This window comes from Barbatula barbatula (genome assembly GCF_947034865.1).
Source record: "Barbatula barbatula genome assembly, chromosome: 6".
In the NCBI taxonomy this organism is placed as follows: domain Eukaryota; kingdom Metazoa; phylum Chordata; class Actinopteri; order Cypriniformes; family Nemacheilidae; genus Barbatula; species Barbatula barbatula.
Window position 1 is genome coordinate 23,114,344 of NC_136765.1, and position 12,396 is coordinate 23,126,739.

General features: G+C 37.1%; 1 protein-coding gene across 1 annotated transcript in view; it reads left to right on the forward strand.

Moving 5' to 3' along the window:
* Positions 1 to 12,396, forward strand: part of smyd3 (SET and MYND domain containing 3) — a 107,827-nt gene that overhangs the window by 16,019 nt on the left and 79,412 nt on the right. The window lies entirely within an intron of this gene.

A 12,396-nucleotide genomic window follows, 5' to 3' on the forward strand; every position in this document is an offset into this window, starting at 1 on the left:
ATTTTGTGTTCTGTTCCACCAATATCGTATCATACTTATGTTTAATGGAGCTTCGGTAATAAGATGCCTATAGGGTTTGTAATCTTAACACTTAGAATTTTGCAGTCAAATGATTATTGTTTGGTTGTGAAAAGTACTAAAAGATCTGTGAATAAACCTAAAATCATGGCCATATCATGTGTGACGAGATCTCTTGGCACTAGTCCAATCGGATCTCGCAAGAACACAATATCCTCGCGCAATTGGCATGATGGAGTGCTGGGCACGAGATTGCGATCGTATTTGCTCCCTAAATTTAACCTGTGCAACCTCAGAATATATCGGGGAGCGACCGGTTTTCATCACTGTACAGAACACGCTAAGAACTGCACAAAGTATGTGCCATAGACAACGTGATTTTTCATCCCGCTGCTGTCGCACAGTACCGTGGTATTCTTTGAAGTTCCTTCATATTACATGAATATGAAAACCATTCTTATATCAGAGCACCACCACTTTACCGTGGTACTGACGCCAAACAGTTAATGATAAATTGCAGTCGCAAAATGTGGTCTTAATCAAAACCAGTATTGTTAAATTCTTTACTCCTCCTATCCCTAGAGGGCTATCCCACAATCCTCCGCAGTTCTCCCTTCGTGGATGACCCAGGTGCATGCTCAAGTTTGATTTTATTTACAGATGTGTCAGTGAGGTCGTTTGGATTCCTGCGGGAATCGGTTTTATTTGCTTGTTTACCGTCCGCCACTCTATACCGTAATTGTGAACACATTGAGCGAAAAGATGCGTTTTGAGACAAACGTGGTGATCGTCTCCTCAGGATCGCATTGTAAACACAGAAGGGGTTACACATCTGGCCCGGCACAAACAAATGCCTGTTGCATGTGAACCCGGGCACCTGTTTCATATAAGAGACAGCCAGCAGCCATCTCTCGCTTATAAAGCATCAAAAGGCCGAGTGTGTTTCCGATAAGCATTTTAAATCCAGTTTTAAACACTGCTGAGGGGAGATGTGAGTTATGTGATCATTTAGTTTCAGACATGCACAGTTTCCAATTAAGAAGACTTTTTGGCTCATTTCTGGTTTTGGTTTTATTGTCGTAGCTGCACGCACACATGTGCAAGTTGGTGCGATGTATTTGTGTAATTCTGTTCAATGAAAATGATTGGATACAACTCAAATTCTATCAAATAAAATGGCAATGATGACATGAACATGAAAATAGATCAAATCAATGATCGAGTGTCAAAAATCGGTATCAAAATCAGCCAATTGTTGTATGTTTGAATTGATATCTGCATTCTTAACAGTGATTTTGTTTGTGCTTTGTATCATTGTTCTGAGTGAGTTGTCACAGGAGTTCATGACGTAATATTCTACGAGACGGCTTATTTGTATAAATCGTCCTCAGGTTTTGTGCGTACTTTTTGTACGTTTTGTTATAGCGCCAGTGATGTTAAGTTTAGGGGAGGGGCTTCACTATTGTTTTTTTTCTAATGATTCATTCATACGAATTGGCCACCTTGTAAAAGAGTACGAATTCCTGTGAGATCAGGTTGGAGATGTCTACATACAAGTTCACCAGTCACGTCATATTTTAAGTGCCCAAACTCTTCTCGGGGTCACTTGAGTCTGTATATGTTTATATTTCATTGGAAGAGCATGTCAGAAGTGGTGATGGATTGAGTCGTGACATTTTCTGTCAGAGATGCTGTGAAGAATTGTCAGTTTGGGTGTGCTGGAATTGCACGATGGAGTCAAAATGTAGCGTTTGGAATGCATTATTTTCCCATAATGCAACTTAAAGAATCTCTTTCTTTTAGTCCCTCTTATTTCGTTTTCTTGCATCTCTGCTGCTCTGCCAGTACACATGACACTCTCTCTCTCCCTCTGTCTCGCACATATTCTCATTATTTCGCTCTAATCCTAATGCGATACAGTTAAACCCAGGATGAATATTTCATTTTGGGTGTGGATGTATACAAATGTGCGTAAACTTGAAGAAACGTGCTGCTTCTGACCCTAATAAACCTCTCTTCATGCGAGCTCACTTCTGGAGCTTTATAGGCCCGGTGCGCAGTGTTTAGCATTACAAACATGTTCAGCCATGTTAATCCAACACTGAGCCCGTCATCCCATCAATTGAGCGGTGTGAAAACATGCATCAACGCTCCTGAAATTATTTCCATGTCAAATGTATACCGTTTACTGCAACTATTTCTGTTGTTTCATTTAATATGAATCCCTACATACAGCATTTGGGGATGGCCTATAAGATGAACCAGGAACACCCAAATGGAAAGGTATTGAACTCTTACATGGACATTTAGTTTTAAATCTCTTCCAAACGGCGGAGTTGATAGAACAAACTACTAAATTTTGTCTCTCCTCCTTCAGCCATGCACTTCTTTATCATTAGCATGCAGAATACCAAAATGTCCCCGGCTACGATAACGAATTGCGTGTGTTGAATGCAGTGTGTTGTATGCGAAATTCCCATATTAGCAAGGGTCTATGTAAAAGTAGTCTCCGTTAACAGCTGGGAAACATAACGGACACATCACAGTATATTAGATCCGTATGTTTGTATAGAGCGCTCTTAAAGGGGCAGCAGCATAATAAAAATCTCAGTTTATAATGTTCATCAAACAATAAATGACCAAAACAGCCATATTAAAGGAGTTGTGATATCCTTATATTAATTGTTAACATAGAGAAAAAAGTAGCATACAATAATGTAGTTGTTTAAAGATGTGCTTTAAATACAGTACACTTTAGACTTTGCGTTGAAAGAGTGTTTATGTATAAGCAATAAAATCAAAGACCATTATAACTTGTTTTCTAGATCAAACTATACAGAATGTTAATGCCCTGGCAGTGGCAGATAGCTTTGGTTTTGTACTTAATTTGATTTGATGACATTAATGTTTCAGGTGAGATTTACAAGAAATATTTGATGCTACTATGTAAAGGAAATGCTGTTGTAAAAAGCATTTTGTTGTTAGTTTAAAGTGTTTATATAGCAGTACTTTTAAAAAGGAAAATACACTACTTTTAAATGATTTAATTTTACGCTCAATGATGCGATTAATCACGGTTAATCACAGAAAAGTCATGTGATCAAATTCTTTTATTGTTTCCCAGCACACATTTTTAGCAGTCGTTTTTTTACTTTTGCCATGTTCTTCTAGTTTGTGTTTTAGACATAATAAGTCCAAGAAAATGGTTCTTTAAAATCATAAAAAGTTATATCTCTGTTCCTTACATTTTCGGAGCTATAACTTTTCTGCACGTTTCCTTATTTTGCCCGTCTTGAACATCTGTTTTATCATGCGTCATTAATATTTTATATGTCGTCTAGTTTGTTTTATTTATCTGTATCGTATTATGGCCTGCTGTCCCCCAGCTGAGTTGTCTGGGTAAGAGATCAAAAGAAGATCCATCTGTGCATGACACACCACAAACGGGCAACATTTTTAATAAAAGAATACTTCATGAACAGACCAGCATCCAAGGATAGAGAGGCCTGTCCTCTATCTGTCTATTTATCAGTCTATCTCGTGTAATTCATGAGCATAGATTACAATGTATATTCAATAATATAATATGATATAATAATTATTACAATTATTTAACTTGAGTAGGACATTTAACTTGTGTAGGACACGTGTACTGTTTTATTTAATTGTGCTAATGAGTATTGGAGATCGCCCATCATGTTCATGGACGGTGTAATGAATACATTTTATTTGATGTCATCGAAATGAATTAGCGAAATGAATTAGCTAATGCTACGTATGCTATATACGGTGCTGTATAACACAACTGCATGAAATATATCACACTGTGTTATAACTAAATTATTCCATATTGTGGCTTTAACCGGGTGATTCATGCGTTATTTAACATTCTTCCAGACAGCAGATTTTGAGCAAATCTAGTTTTCCCCTTAATGTCATATATGAATTAAGAGCGATAGAAAGACGGTATGTTACAGGACATCTTCCTTCTGTCAGAACTCCGCAAGCATATGTTTCAGTTCTGCTTTTAACGGACCAGAGGTCAGAGGTCACGTCTACGGGGCTCTGAACGTGCCGTTACTCAGTCCTGTCACTGTTTTCTTGTGCCCATAAATGACCCCTTTCAGCGAGCCCGTCAATTTAGCTTAAAGCACTTTAGCTTGAGGATATATTGTTGAAAACGTGATCACAGGACTCTCATGTTGGGTCATCTTTGATGAATACATCGGACAGATTACAGAGAAGATTGTCCTGAATGTTTCTCAGACACATCTCTGCTGATTTTCATTTAATCATCCGCTGAAGCCCAAGAAGCAAACAAATGCCTCAGTTTGTTTTATATCCGATTAGTCTTACAGACCATAAAGATAAAGCTGGAAAAGTTGGACGTCTTTATCGTGGCATGGCAGATGTTTATATACAGCTCTGATAGTGTGCGCATCCCTTGAGAATTAATCATGGGTTTCCAGTCTGGTCAGTGCTCAGAGATGAGAATGTGAACATTGTCCAAACTTAAAGTTTATTAAGAGTTTTTGCTTGCTTCCGTGGTTTTCAAACCTCACGTTCTTCATGGGTATATTACGCCATTATTCAGTCTTACTGCACATCATGTAAAGAGATATTTCTTAAAATTCTACAGCCGTGGTAAAATTTTCAGTTTTTCTGAATTTACCATTTATAGGTACTGTATGTGTACAATTATCATCTTTATTCTGAACTATTGACAATATTTCCAAATGAAAATATTGTATTTTTGTTTGCAGAAAATTAAAACAAATTTAATTTAAAATTTGAGAATATTTTGAGAATAAATTTGAGAAAATAAGAGATTTTAAAACAAAGTTAAATCTCTCTATTTATCTGTCTTGCTTTCTTTTTAAATGTCAAACGATTAATCACCTTTTACATGTTTTTATTTGTATGTACCAAGAATTAAAATTATATGTAAACGTTTATACATATTTTAAATATGTCTTAAATATATGCATGTATATGTATGTTTTTACAAATTCAAAATTAATACGCACAGTACACCCACGTATATTATGTAAACACACACTTTTATAATTGATGCGATTAATCGTGATTAATCGGTTGACAGCCTTAATTTTAATCGATTTTAAAATTAAAATTATTCATTTTAATTTTAAAATGAATATATTTGATTATTATAAAAATAATCTCTTATTATTTTAAGTTATTTCGACCCGGTTTCATAGACAAGGTTTAGCTTAAGCCAGGACTATGCCTTAGGATATTCAAGTCAGTTTTATTAAAAGGCTTTATATAAAAACATTGCTGGTGTGCATCTTGAGACAAAATACTTATATATTTAAAGATATGTCAGGGCGATTTATTTTCAGTTAAGTTTAATTTTAGTCTGGGACTAGTCCCAAATCGTGTCTGTGAAACTGGGCATTCATGTAATACTTTTGATGTGTGCATCTATACTCGCTACAGCTTTCTCCTGTGTTTTATACAGTTTATAGTGCGCTATGTGGATCTTTAAAATAAAATCATCCGTTTAGCATATAGGATTTTTTTGCACTATATGTATGCATTTGGCAGATGATCCAAAAGCAATATACAGTTTTTTTTTTTAAGATTAGATTCAACTTTATTGTCATTACACATATACAAGTACAGTGTAACGAAATGTAGTTTAGGTCTAACCAGAAGTGCAGTTAGCAAGTGCAGGATATACAGTTAGAATAAATACAATATGCAGCTCAAGGAGAACGCTTTATCAGTATGTATGTTCCCTGGTTATCGAACCCATCACCTCTGTGCTGCTAACGCAGGAACATCGGTTTCTGGATGAGTTCAAGCACCCGTGCATACTAAAGAGCTTGAAAATGAAATCTGTAGAAAGGTGATCAGTGAGTTTTCGGTGTGTGAGCCGAACAAACAGGTGTGCCAGCACCTGCAGTCACACTTCATTTCTCATTCAAAATGTGTGAATTGTGCCAGCTGTACCAACAGGGGGCAGTGTGCTCTTTAACATCACTGTGCACGTATTTATAGACTGTATATAACTCAAATAAACAGTTTGTTTTGTCTGTCGGGGCTCTTGGCCCTCTCTGAAGAAACGTCATTGTGTTTATGTCCTCTGGCTATTGATGACACACTACGGGTCCTGGTTCATTTGAGGCGTTGAATAGAGCAGAAAAGCCCCTGTTGCTTCGACATGCGAAGTGTTGTGTGTTGGCATCTGCATGTTTACTCACGCATTCGTTCTAGGCGAGTTTTTGTTTCGGTGACTGTAGTTAATTGTGAGTATTGGACGAATGCTTATTTGGGTCAGCTTTTACCTTCACCGCGAGAAGAAATGGAAAAAGTCTGTAATCGCCTTTCGGGGAACATTTCTTATGAGTTTCTTTTTTATAATATAGGAAATAGAAAATTTGATTCGTTCAGTATGAAACAATGGAAGAAGGTAATGGGAAGTCCCCATCGTGATGGAGAAGCAGACATGTTTGTGTTTAGAGGGGGTCTGGGTTAGTAGAAGGAGAGCCAGTAAAATGGCCCATTACTATTCTGAGCACAATGTGTGCGTGTGTTTGTCTTCGCTTGTGTGTGCGTCTGCGCTGACATACGCCTGGCATCACGGGACGCCTTTTCTATTGCGAATCTATCCGAACGCAATTTTGTCCTGACACCGTCTGTGCAATTTAATCCCTGATTATGCTTCCCATAATTCATTGCAGCGTGTTCGTCATCAACAAGCTATTAAAATTAAACTTAATGCACTTTCGTTTACACAAACAGCGACGTAACCACAGCAAATTAAGAAGAGGGCAAAGATCGTACGAGTGTCGAGCGGTCAGAACCTGCTATTTATTTATAGCTTCCTGTTTGTGTCTGACAAAATGCGTTGTTCGCCGTGCTCACACCCTGCGATAGTCTGCTGCGTCTTGCTGATACGGAGAAATGAAGAGCAGTGATGGAGCTATAAGTGTAACTATGTCCTCCCGCAGCAGGTTCTGCTTTACGCCACGCTCAATTCTTTATCCTGACCGGGCCGTAACCCTGCAATACACACCATAGATAGACTATCCAACTATCACTTAAATCCTACTAGAGAGAATAGTTCTTCACGGACTAAGACGCTTGGGTCTGATGAAATCTAAGTATCTACATTCTTAATGAAGACTTTTGGTTCTTGATTGGTATTCTTAAAGTGATAGTTCACTAAAAAGATTGAAATGACTTTACTATCATAATTTTGTAATAATCTGTATGTCTCTCTTCTGCAGAACGCAAGTAAGAAGACGACATTGGTAACCAAACATCATTGGCCCCATTGACTTTTATCATATGCAGACAAAACCCTTGTTCACTTTTAGGCAAACTTTCCCCTTAAATTTTGTTTGAAAAAAATTTGAGTTAATTTGCCAACAGAATTCATACTTATTTTTTACCGATTTGTTTTTTAATGATCCTGTTTTTCCTTTCTCCAAGACTCCTAGAATAAATGTGTTTAATCTTCACTGTAAGTGTTGACGGTGCTATCCGATGAAATGATCAGACGCCTTACACGCTTCCAATAAAGGTCAAAGTACTATCGTTCTTGTATCAAGTCTCCTTTTTCCTGCCAACTGGCTCTAAGCGGGCTCTAATAAAATTTTAAGATGTTCTGTTTTCGAGCACCGATCACACACAGATTAGCTTCTCTCTTCCTGTAGTTCTGGACACACAACTGTGTGTTTCTTTCACTGTTTACACTGCGTTTGTTTCTCTCTCTCACCCCAGATCACAGCCGTAATAGGATAATGAATGATTTATGCTCGCCCCGCTTTGTTTGTTCGAGTTTGTCACTGCAGGCAGAGAGAGTTGAGTTTTTGGCACTAGTCTTGAGTTTTTTCATTAATTATCTTTTGATGTTTCTCCTTTGTAATGAATCATTACTGCAGTGCGATGTTGTGTGCAGTTGCTGTTATTTTGCACAGTATTTACTAAAGATGAAGATGATGCTGGTGGGTATGATGGGTAAAAACGTTTTTAGAGGTTTTGTGTGTGAGCTTACCAAACTAAAGACCTCTGTCTGCTTTGAATTATTCAGTGGTTGCACTGTCAGTAAACATCTTGTTTAATTTACGGTTATTGGAAACCGAGTATTGGTTTGTTCCCACCATAGACAACAAGCAAAACACTACAAAATAAACAACAGTTAATAACGTGAAACGGTTCCATCGCAAACTCATTGGTTGGTCTAGACTAGACAAGTGTTTACACTCTTAAAGTGATAGTTTACCCCAAAACGAGAAGTCTTTCATCATTTACTCACCCAGCAACATTCTTCAAAATATCTTCTTTTGTGTTCTGCAGAAGAAAGAAAGTCATACAGGTTTGAAATGATGACAGAATTAAAATTTTTGGGTGAATCACTTTAAAGGCACAATTTGTAAATTTGGCCCGCTAGATGGTGCACTTTCGAAACAACAACGAAAGGCGAAGCTAAACGACGTTATCTAGTGTAATTATGGGACATGCAGAGGCATATGGAGATCGGCCATCATGTTTACGGAAGAGGAAATGAAGGAATTTTATTTTATTTCATCGTAATGGATTAGCTTGCAAGAAATGTGAAATGTAATGCTACGTTAGCCCGCGAATGATACTGGACTAGGCATGGGCCCGTATGAGATTTTGGTGGAATAATAACCTTAATAATGTTTCACGTTGTTGCGGTATTGTTATTACAACACTCAAATGTGTTATTTCCAAATGTCTGCGTATACTAAAAACAACTTTTCAACTGGACACTTTTAATGGTGTGTCAGGTAAAAATAAAACAAATGAATTACATGATTTAATTATTTATTTTTCTGTAAACACCTTAGAAACGGTATCACAGAAAATGTTTGTGGTTTTGAAACCTTAACTCTCTTAAGCCTCGGTATACCTTGAAACCGGTATTCAGCCCATGCTTCTATTGGACTTTGTCAATTGTTTTGTTAGCATAATGCTACACAGTTTTACGTGTTTAAAACAGTCACAAAAACAATGAAAGTGAATGGTGACTGTCTACAATGAAAGTGAACGGTTACTGTCTACAATGAAAGTGAACGGTTACTTAGGCTGTCTACCACCGAGATTCTGAATGATGACATCTTTTGCTTTCTACAAAAGAATGAAAGTCATATGGGACTGGGGTAACATGAGGGTGAATCCATTTTGACTGAACTATCCCTTTAAAAATAATAATTTGTTAAACCAGAATACTAGCATATTTAAAATGCCATTTGCTTCTCGGGTTTATTAATTCATCCGATTCCGAACCTGTTCGTCCTCCACAGGGTCACGGGAGGGGTTGCTGGGGCCTCTAAAGATCCTTGTTTTTATTTTTGCGCATTTAAACATTTTCTGGGCAATTTTTGTTTGGTTGTAAAAGCATCCTTTGTAGACCAACGTTCAACACGAGGGTCTGTTCTGTCACGTTACAGGAAGTGATGTAACAGCGCTTAATGGATACAGGTGCGTGAAAGCAAACACATCGGGGTAAAAATGAACAGTAATGGGATGATAATTATTATGTGAGACCTCACACAAGCTTTGTGTACAGTAAGTGTGTGTGTGTTAAAGGAGCAGTATTTATTGCACAGCCTGTATGGTGCAGTTGCACTCTGGAGATGCCGTGTACTTTATAACTGTGATTGTAAAGCATGGAGCTGAAGTCTCGGAGGTGTTTTTAGGGTGGAATTTATAGTCCGGTCTAAAATGTTCTGGCTCATTCTTTCCTTCATAAGAGACACAAATTGCTCTAGCATTTTAGCAGAGTGGTTTCTTTTATTTATGAGACTATCTATACAAAAGTGCCGTGATATGTGTTAACATGCAATGGGAAAAACATAGCAAAACCATATTTTGCATATAAACATAGTAATACCAAGAGTTTTCTTCAAGTCCATTCTTTTCTTTTAAAATGTTTGTGTATGTTTTGCAAGAAAATGTTTTACAGCTCTGTTGCAAATTACCAGACCTTTACCACGCGGTGTGAATGGCATGTATTGTTTGTAAATGTATTAATATTATTTATGAGTTCTGGTGTGCATTTCCTTTAAGCATTCACGGCTCCCAACCCCCTGGTCGCCGCCAGACTGTTGCCATAGAAACCTGCTTTTGACATGGCAATCTCTCTTCTGCACCAGTTATAAGATCTGCTTTAGTGTTCCACATTGTTGCATGTAGTTTATACAGCAGTGCCACACATTTATTTGTTTTCGTTTAATTGCAAACAACTTATGATCGCGCGGGATTTAGGTTTAATGTTATATGATTTCTGGTTTAAACATGCACATGTTATCACGTATGCATGGATGTAATGCAATGCAATGGTTTTCTTTCTCTTCTTTCTTTATTTCAATAAAGAAAACTGCACGACGCAGCGAATGAGCCCATCAGCCCAGCACATTAATCCTGTGTAATGCTGGGCAGCAGCTGATAGCCATTGGTTGTGTCAATTAGCTGAACGACAGACTCGATTTATTAACTGTAGACGCTGTTGTTTGGGCAGCGTTGTGCTGTTTTTGTAAGGCAGATATAAGACCCTATTTGTTTAATTAACTGAGCATTTGTGTAGTTCATGAGCAATTTACATCTCTCTCTCTCTCTTTCTGCAGTTCATAATGTTTTTTCCACGACGGCATCTTTTATGGAAATTGGCTTTAGCTGTGATAATCAACCTTTCTTTCTCCACATTTAATTGTAATTACTGTGCAGAGGCAGAATATTTATGATCTGTTGGAAATAGCCACATCTATTCATTAAGAAAAAGACACATTACACAGCACAAAGCATCAAGATGCTGGAAAAGTAGATTTGGAGTCATCATGCATATACTCATTTGTCTGTGTACTTTTCAAGATTCTATCATTGTTTTTCTTTATCAAATACTAATATGACGTATACGTCTTAGGTTAACTGTACAAAACAGTGTTTTGTTCTCTTTCGACCTTTTAGTTATCGGATCAGCCATCTGTTAAGAGATGCATTATGTTTCATATCTTGGCAGATGCATCTTCTTTATTGTTGGCCTCTTGAGGGTTTAGGTTTTTATTAAATATAGATAGACGCAATATAAAACAACATTTTTTATTAGTTGATGGATTTGTTTATAATTATGTACGCAGACGATCTTCCTTCGGTTTGAAAACGTGATTATACTCTACATGCGTATGCATCTTTATTAGATAGATAAATACATACTTTATTTGAAGAGTTTATTTCCAAAATAGATTATTCAATATTTTCTTTATTATGTTTTTTTGTTTCGTTTTATTCCGTCAGTAAGCAATTTTTTTCAGTTGTTGTTACTTAATCAAAACAACCCAACTGCAGTTTAATCGATTTTCATTGCAATGCATAATACAAAAACATGAACTCATCGTTTCTTATATTTCAACTTTATAGAGAGTATCTCATCATTTTAAGTAGGGTTGCGTTGTGGGAAAAACACCAGTTTATCACTTCGACTAATCGTCCACCTCTAGTTGGAAGAAGACACAAAAGTCTCGTGGGAGTCTGTAATAATTAGTGTGCCAGACAGCGTCTTCTGGGAACATCCAAAAAAATCATGTTTGTTTGCCCTTGGGATCATCCGCAAAGTTCTGTTACACGTTCACACATTTTCCCGGCCTGGAGAAAAACACTGCTGGTTTACATTGATTCTACAATCCTTATATTTAAGCCCAAAAATGACATATCCTGTATCTTCATCTGGTTTTCCAAGCAGCGTTTGATCGAGGGTTGATATGGCTTTCCGTCGATTCTCTCAGGTGTACAGTAGCACAGCAGAAAAAATCAATAACCTTTGATTCCAATCAATGTTTCATGAAGCTGCTCTCCCATCGCTCGTATTGCATGTGCGAATGTGTGCGATATGGAATCAGACGCTTCTTTGAGATTTCTTAAATGGCTTCCTCCTGCACAATTTATAGCAGGTCTTCCTTCGTCTTAATGGACTTTGAAAGATCTTGAACATGGCCTCCACTGATGTCAATTATTTATGGGTTTTGGACACTAAGAGACATTATTTTAAGGTCGAAAAGCTTCATAGTGTTGCTTCATGGGTCATATTCAATATTCAGTTATTTGTTGTTTTAGTTCATTGTTGCTGTTCTATTTAATGACGCTTTTTCTGCATGCATAAGACTCAGTGTTGACGTAATTTCCACAGAAACAGGAAGTTAAGGCGTGACACATTGATCATCTTTTAAATGAGCGAATAGTGTCTTGTTTACCCTACAGTCTGGAACTAGATGAGATGCCGACGTGCAGAATGATTTTTTGCTTTTTAGAGATACCGTGATTGTTTTGGCAAACCTTTTTACTAGTTGTGGACAATTCATTAGTGATTTTTTTCTACATCACATATTG